Source organism: Apium graveolens, chromosome 6 (assembly GCF_009905375.1).
Source record: "Apium graveolens cultivar Ventura chromosome 6, ASM990537v1, whole genome shotgun sequence".
Classification (NCBI taxonomy): domain Eukaryota; kingdom Viridiplantae; phylum Streptophyta; class Magnoliopsida; order Apiales; family Apiaceae; genus Apium; species Apium graveolens.
Window position 1 is genome coordinate 82,124,541 of NC_133652.1, and position 8,588 is coordinate 82,133,128.

General features: G+C 36.5%; 1 non-coding gene across 1 annotated transcript; it reads right to left on the minus strand.

Annotated features, from left to right (window-relative positions):
- Positions 1 to 8,167: 8,167 nt before the first annotated feature.
- Positions 8,168 to 8,274, minus strand: LOC141669543 (small nucleolar RNA R71). The gene has a single exon (XR_012553816.1). It is a non-coding gene; the product is annotated as a small nucleolar RNA R71 (small nucleolar RNA).
- Between the last annotated feature and the right edge of the window lie 314 nt (positions 8,275 to 8,588).

The following is an 8,588-nucleotide window of genomic DNA, read 5'->3' on the forward strand; positions in this document are numbered from 1 at the left end:
TCCACAATAAACCATTTACATCAACAAAATTCAACTTAATCTTTTCAAAAATTAAAAACCATTCGGTTTTTAAGTAAAACACCACATGCAAATATCAAAAATTAGTTTATGGATACTAGGGCTCAGTGTTAACATCATCACTCACCACCGGTTCACCGGAGTTCATCACCGGTGGCGGTGGTTGAGTTCATCACCGGTGGCGGTGGTTTCACGATGGTGCCCCCATTCATGGGTTTCCAACCTTAAAACCTCCAATTCACTTTTAAAAAAATGCAGAAATACTACATGCAATATGATTTCATCATAAAAATCACAAAAACAAGAATTGATCAAGCAAAACTCGAGCCTTGGCTCAAAACCGAACCCAAACACACACACACACTTTGCATGCAAGCATAAACACACACATGCACATGATTGAAGCTCATATATGGAACAAAGATGAAGATTCATGGAGTATTTCAAAGAATTAGAGAGAGTGAGAGACAATATACCGAGAGGAAAAAGAGAGAGAAAAAGAGAGAGCTTCGAGAATGAGAGAGAGATGAGAGAAAGTGAGAAAACAAAAGAGAGAGAGAGAGAGAGAAGAAGAAGAAAAGAAGGGGGAATGGGTTTTTATAATAAAAGGGCATGGGTACTTTAGTAATTTATAAATCCTTCTTTCCTTTTATTCTCATTTCTCTTTTATTCAAAACTCAAAAATAAATTTAAATAATGAATAACTCTCTCAGAAAAGACGGGAATGCAAATAATGATCATTTTAGAATGTAGACCTCGAAATTAGCTTTTCAGCCATATTTTCAAAATACTTTTTGAGCGAACGGTTGATTTAATACGGATTTTACAAGATTGCGCTCAAAATAGAATTATAACTCGATAAAATCATTTTAAAATACACCGTCCACCAAATAAATCCATCTATGATTTTTGAAAGTCCTTTGGACTATTTTGAAGATAACAAAACAATTTTCACACCTTGAACATTGAAAGGCATATGTCATAGCCTATTTGTTTATTCGAGGATTTAACTCAACTCAAATAAGAATTTAACAAGTAAATAGTGGTTCTATCGTCAAAGAGATCTCTCAAAGTAACATATGTCAAAGGATTAAGAAACATTGTTCATCTACAGACTTGAGGAATTAATTCACTGGAAGAAGTTCAAGAAATTGATCAAGCCTCAGTGATATAAATCAAGATTGTGGATTTAATCAAGTGTCAGAGATCTTGTCAAGGTATCAGATAATTACAGGGATTTAATCTGAAGAAAATCAAGTTATCAAAGTCAAGACATGAAGAAACATCACGAAAGTTAGTCACTCATGAACCAGACAGTACATCGAGTGTCAACATTGAAGTGGTGGAATTGATTAATAATTTTCAGTGATTTTCAGAAGATCTTCAGAAGAGTGGTTGTTGTTCAAGAGTAGTATTAATTCTCTATTAATTAATTAAGTCATATCATTTAATTAAGAAAATAAATTATATCTGCAAAGATTAATTTATTGATTAATTGAATTAATTGATTAATTAATTCTGAATTAATATTATGAATTTTCAGAATTGATTTTGAATTTATATTCAATATTATTTCAGCATGACAATCAATTGAACTGGTATGACAATCAGATTGTCATACCGAAAGTCATACTAATTCAAATTGATTGTCATACCGAAAGTTCTACCAACTTGAATTTTGTTTCACTTTTTTATTCCGTATTAAATTCGCTGCAAATCCGCTGCAAATGCTAACAAACTTAAAAAGGCCAAAGGATCCAAGCAAGTCTGGGTCCTTAAAACTAACCAAAAGTGGTCTTTGTGATTGCAGGGCAACAGGAAAAATATCCTAGTGCTGGACAGTGGATGTTCAGGACATATGACTGGAAATAAAGTCTTGCTATCAGACTTTGTGGAGAAAGCTGTCCCAGGAGTTTCTTATGGAGATGGTAACATGGAAAAAACTCTGGGATATGGCAATATCAATCTTGGGAATGTCATCATTGAAACAGTAGCTCTTATCTCAGGACTTAAACACAATCTTCTAAGTGTGAGTCAAATCTGTGACAGAGGTTATCATGTGGATTTCTTTGAAGAACACTGTGAAGTTGTAAGCAATTCTACAGGAAAAGTGGTTCTGAAAGGTTATAGGCATGGTAACATTTATGAAGCCAGACTTTTAACAAGTTCTGATGATTCTGCAATATGTCTGTTGAGTAGAGCATCAATTGAAGAAAGCCAGAATTGACACAAAAGACTCTCTCATTTAAATTTCAACAATATAAATGAGCTTGTAAAGAAAGATCTTGTGAGAGGACTGCCAAAATTAGTATTTGCTCCTGATGGCCTTTGTGATTCATGTTAAAAGGCAAAACAAAGAAAATCTTCATTCAAGAGCAAAACTGAATCTTCAATTCTTGAGCCTTATCACCTACTGCATATTGATCTATGTGGTCCAGTCAATGTCATGTCTATTGCAAAGAAGAAATATGCTATGGTTATAGTGGATGAGTTCACAAGATACACCTGGGTGTATTTCTTGCATAAGAAGAATGAAACTGCATCTATTCTAACTGATCATGTCAGACAACTGGATAAATTGGTCAAAGATTCTGTCAAAATTATAAGAAGTGATAATGGCACTGAGTTCAAGAATTCAATCATGGAAGAGTTCTGCAAAGAGCATGGAATCAATAAGGAATTTTCTGCACCCGGGACTCCACAGCAAAATGGAGTTGTAGAAAGAAAGAACAGGACTCTCATTGAAGCTGCACGAACTATGCTTGATGAAGCAAAGCTACCAACCTACTTTTGGGCAGAAGCTGTGCAGACTGCTTATTTTACACAGAATGCTACACTCATAAACAAGCATGGAAAAACACCATATGAGATGGTGAAGAAAAAGAAGCCAAATCTGAAATACTTTCATATATTTGGATGTAAGTGTTTTGTTCTTAAGACTCATCCTGAACAACTGTCAAAATTTGATTTAAAAGCCGATGAAGGAATCTTTGTTGGATATCCACTTTCCATAAAAGCCTTCAGAGTCTACAATTTAAGAACAAGGGTTGTCATGGAATCTATCAATGTATCTTTTGATGATAAGAAGATTACTGGACTTGAAGATTTCAATGATCATGATCAGCTGAGATTTGAAAATGAAGATTTAAATTCTGATACTGTAAATTCTGATGACTTAAACTCTGATACTGTAAGTTCTGACGGGTTAAGTTCTGATGTCATTGAAACTGTGGTAACCACTCCAAGGGAAAATGCACCTGTCCAGGGGGAGCAAGCTGAAGATCCTACCACAACTCTGATTCTTCAAATCCTGAAGGATCCAACTCAAATTCTGAAGTTTCAGAGAGCATAACTACAGGGTAAGCATCAGAAAATGCTGATGGAGACAGCATGGATCATGGGGGAGGATCCAGTTCTAGAGAACAACTTCCATCTGCAAGGAAGTGGACTAAAGCACATACACCTGACTTAATAATTGGAGATCCTGAAGCAGGTGTCAGAACAAGAACAACAACATCAAATAAATATCTCTATCATTCTTTTCTATCTCAGACTGAAGCAAAGCAAGTGGAAGAAGCTCTTCAAGATGCTGATTGGCTGCAAGCAATGCACCCAATTCCTTCTGGAAAGTGGATTTCACAAAGCTATAATAGATAAAAAATTGTTCTACCTCAACCATGGAAAGGACTTACTTTTGGTACAGATATATGTTGATGATATCATATTTGGTTCTATAAATGCCAAACTCTGTGAAAGGTTTGCAAAGCTAATGCAGTCAAGATATCAAATGAGTATGATGGGAGAACTTAGCTATTTTCTAGGACTCCAAGTCAAGCAAAATGAAGAAGGTACTTTCATAAATCAATCCAAGTACACCAGAAATTTACTGAAGAAATTTGGAATGCAAGATTGTTTAACTACATCCACTCCCATGGCCACTGCAACCAAGTTGGATAAGGATACTGGTTCATCAGTAGATATTACTAACTGCAGAGGTATGATTGGCTCTTTACTCTATCTAACTGTAAGTAGACCTGATATCATGTATGATACCTGTCTTTGTGCAAGATTTCAGGCTGATCCAAGAGAATCTCATTTAATAGCTGTGAAAAGAATTTTCTAGTATCTCAAGGGTACAGCTGATCTAGGATTGTGGTATCCTAGAGAATCAGATTTTAAGCTGATTGGTTACTCAGATGCAGATTTTGCAGGATGCAAAATAGACAGGAAAGGCACAAGTAGAAGTTGCCAATTTCTTGGAGGTAGATTGGTTTCTTGGTTTAGCAAGAAACAGAAATCAATTTCCACATGGTATGAGACTTTAGCTCAATTCCTTCTGGAACGTGGATTTCCACATGGTATGAGATTTTAACTCAATGGCCTTAAGCAAGCTCCAAGAGCATGGTATGAGACTTTAGCTCAATTCCTTCTGGAAAGTGAATTTCACAGAGGTACAATTGATAAAACATTGTTCTACCTCAACCATGGAAAAGGCTTACTTTTGGTACAGATATATGTTGATGATATCATATTTGGTTCTACAAATGCCAAACTCTGTGAAAGGTTTGCAAAGCTAATGCAGTCAAGATATCAAATGAGTATGATGGGAGAATTTAGCTATTTTCTAGGACTTCAAGTCAAGCAAAATGAAGAAGGTACTTTCATAAATCAATCCAAGTACACCAGAAATTTACTGAAGAAATTTGGAATGCAAGATTGTTCAACTACATCCACTCTCATGGCCATTGCAACCAAGTTGGATAAAGATACTGGTTCATCAGTAGATATTACTAACTGTAGAGGTATGATTGGCTCTTTACTCTATCTAACTGCAAGTAGACCTGATATCATCTATGTTACCTGTCTTTGTGCAAGATTTCAGGCTGATCCAAGAGAACCTCATTTAATAGCCGTGAAAAAAAAATTCAAGTATCTCAAGGGTACAGCTGATCTAGGATTGTGGTATCCTAGAGAATCAGATTTTAAGCTAATAGGTTACTCAGATGCAGATTTTGCAGGATGCAAAATAGACAGGAAAAGTACAAGTAGAAGTTGCCAATTTCTTGGAGGCAGATTGGTTTCTTGGTTTAGCAAGAAACAAAAATCAATTTCCACATCAACTGCAGAAGCAGAATATATTGTTGCAGGAAGCTGTTGTACACAGATTCTTTGGATGAAGAATCAGTTACTGGATTATGGGTTAGAAATTCTAAAATACCTATTTACTATGATAATCAAAGTGCTATTGCTATGACAGGTAAACCAGTTCAACACTCAATGACAAAGCACATCAGCATTAGGTACCATTTCATAAGGGAATATACGATGGAAGGTACAGTGGAATTACATTTTGTTCCAACAGATCAACAACTAGCAGATATCTTCACAAAACCACTATGTGAAGCTACTTTTACAAGACTCGTAAATGAACTTGGAATGGTTTCAGGTTCTTTCTCTAAATCTGCTTAGTTTTTGTTCTCATGCATCAGACTTTATGATAAGTGTTTACCTATTTGTCTTATCTTCATGTAATTTGTGCTTAAATTGTAATACATTAAATGCTGATTGTTATCTGATGTGGATCTATATACTCTGATAGTGATTTGAATGTTCTGTGACTATTCAATCCAATGAGGATTACTGTGCTAGAAGCTGACCTAGTAGTCATTAACATACGAGAAATCCCATGTTTGAATTAGTTGTTTATGTGGAAATTCATTAACACAAGCAAATTCTGATGTTGAGCTTAGTCAAATTTACTTTGTGTATCTTATTACTAAGTCCCAAACTAGATTCTTGCTTCTTATCTGTCAAATTCTGATGTCAGTAAATCTTAAGGATGAACCATATGCTTGATAAGCCTCACTTATCTGAAGAAAAGAAAAGAAAAGAAAATTGAAGTCAGGTACTCTTTTGAGATCTAGAGTAAAAATGTGGAAGGGAAGACCTAAGTGAATTGCTGGTATTAAGTTATATGTATTAGAAAAGCAAATAAGTTTTTCTTGGTGACTTTTCACATTCTCTAATTGATAAGTGGCATTTTATACCACTTAGAACGTCTTAAAAGGGCTTAAATTGGTGTCTTGAAATCAAGTATTTTATGTATTTGATGCGTTTTTCTAGTGTTTATGCATTTCAGGGTTTTAGTTGCATTTCGGGGGAGGAATCATCAAGAATAAGCCTGGGCATGTGTTCACCATTGCGAGAGGAAAGAAACGGGCAGATTACGATGAAGAAACGGAGCAAAATCAGATTTTTTCCAGTAGAGGTCTGAGCGCCCGCTCAGCATAGCTGAGCGGCCGCGCAGCAAGCTGAGCGCCCGCTCAGCTATGCTGAGCGGCCGCGCAGGGTCGGGAAAAAAGATATAATATTTCTGGACTTCTACTTCTGTTTGGTTTCCACTTCTATATAATCTGAGTTTTATGGGACTATTATATAAGTAGATTTGAGACGTTTTCACAAGTGTGGATTGAAGAAGATTGTGTTTTTACGCAAGGAGCGAAGGAGATAAGGAAGAAGACCGATTTAGCACACCGCAACGAAGAGGAAGCATATCTTCTTGTGATTCTTGTTTCGTTGTAGCGTTGGATGCTAGTTTCCTTGCTTTGAACTTATTTACTCTTGTGACGTACTCTGTTTTAATATAATTCGTTTAGTTATTATTTTCTTGTGTTTGTTTATCATGATTTCATATGAACCCATGATAACGATAAGTGCTATTATGGGCTAATCGTGATCATGGGGTTGCAACGGATTTATTATGGAATTCCTTAGTAAATTGTTTAATACTTTAGTGTGTGATGATTGTATGATATCTAGTATTGGTTGTGCGTATTCGTCTTATGTGCGTCGCGAACATATAAGATAGGGTATTAATCTCTTGTGAAGCGACGGTGGATCTTGAGATTTAGAACTTGCCATGCTAGCATAGGTTCATGTACGTTGTGCATGATTAGTGGGTAACTCTAACAGTTTTATTTGCCCTATGTAATCAAAAGGAATAACTTGTGCTTAAATCGTTGTGTTGTCAATTTCTGTAGACATATAGGAACTCAACATAATTGATGACTATTCAACTTCTATCTTAATTGTGGATGTTTGGTAGAATGGTATTAGTACAATGAAAGTTGGCTTTTATCAGTTTCGTGTTATTCGATTAATATCATCACTGTCACATGCTAAAGGTAATAACAATGGCTATAGAAGGAAGTAATAATGAAGTTGTGATCTTATGAGTGTTTTATTATTGATAAATTGAAGTGTTAGTTAAGTGGTTAATTAAGTAGTTAATTGTAGTTAATATTTAATCAACAATTTTAAGTGTTAGTATCTTAACATTGAGAAGTAATCATACATTGGTGAGTGAGTTAAATTAGACAATAATTTAGTCTGAGTCTCTATGGGAACGAACTAGAAATTTTTCTATATTACTTGCGAACGCGTATACTTGCGTGAATATTAGCGCGTATTTTCGCCCTAACAAGTTTTTGGCGCCGCTGCCGGGGACTCGGCGTATTTGTTTAGTTTATGTACTTACCATCATTGGTCATTAGGACTCAGTGATTAGGAAGTAGTAGTTACTTATTTTTTTCCGGTTGTGTTTCAGGTACTTTAGCAAGCGTTTATGCAAACTCGTTCCCGTGCTCGCAAGAGGACTTTAGATACAGCTGAGGAGATAGACGAAGTTCTTGATATTCCGGAGAAGTTAGATTTTGAGGATTCGGATTCAGGAACTGAGCAGAAAGAACCAGTAAACATGGGAGATCATATTGTTCAAGCTGATCCAGCTCTTATGGATTTTTCTCGGCCTAAAATTGATGACATTCAGTCAAGCATCCTTCATCCGGCTATTCAAGCTAACACCTTTGAAATCAAGCCGGGCACTATTCAGATGGTGCAGAATTCTGTTTCTTTTGGAGGAGCGGCAACTGAAGACCCCAACATGCACATAAGGAATTTTATCGAGATCTGCAGCACTTTTAAGTATAATGGCGTGACTGATGAGGCTATCAAGTTGAGGCTTTTCCCATTCTCACTGAGGGACAAGGCTAAAGACTGGTTACATTCTGAACCAGCTGGGTCCATCACTACGTGGCAAGATCTTGCGCAAAAGTTTCTGGTGAAGTTTTATCCGATGGCTAAGACTGCTGCTATGAGGAGTGCTCTTACTCAGTTTGCGCAGCAACCTACAGAATCTATGTGCGAGGCTTGGGAACGCTATAAGGAAATGTTGAGAAAATGTCCACATCATGGAATGCCGGATTGGATGGTGATCACTGGTTTCTATAATGGTTTGGGGGCCCAATCTTGGCCCATGCTCGATGCAGCAGCTGGAGGCGCCTTATGGGCTAAAAGCTATACTGAGGCGTATAATCTTATAAAGACGATGGCTGCAAATGAGCATCAAAACCCAACTCAAAGGATGACGTCAGGCAAGGTAGCAGGTATTTTGGAAGTTGATGCAGCCACCGCTATTGCAGCCCAGCTCCAAGCGCTATCAATGAAGGTTGATTCTCTGGCTACATATGGAGTTAATCAAATAGCTATGGTTTGTGAGCTTTGTGCAGGTT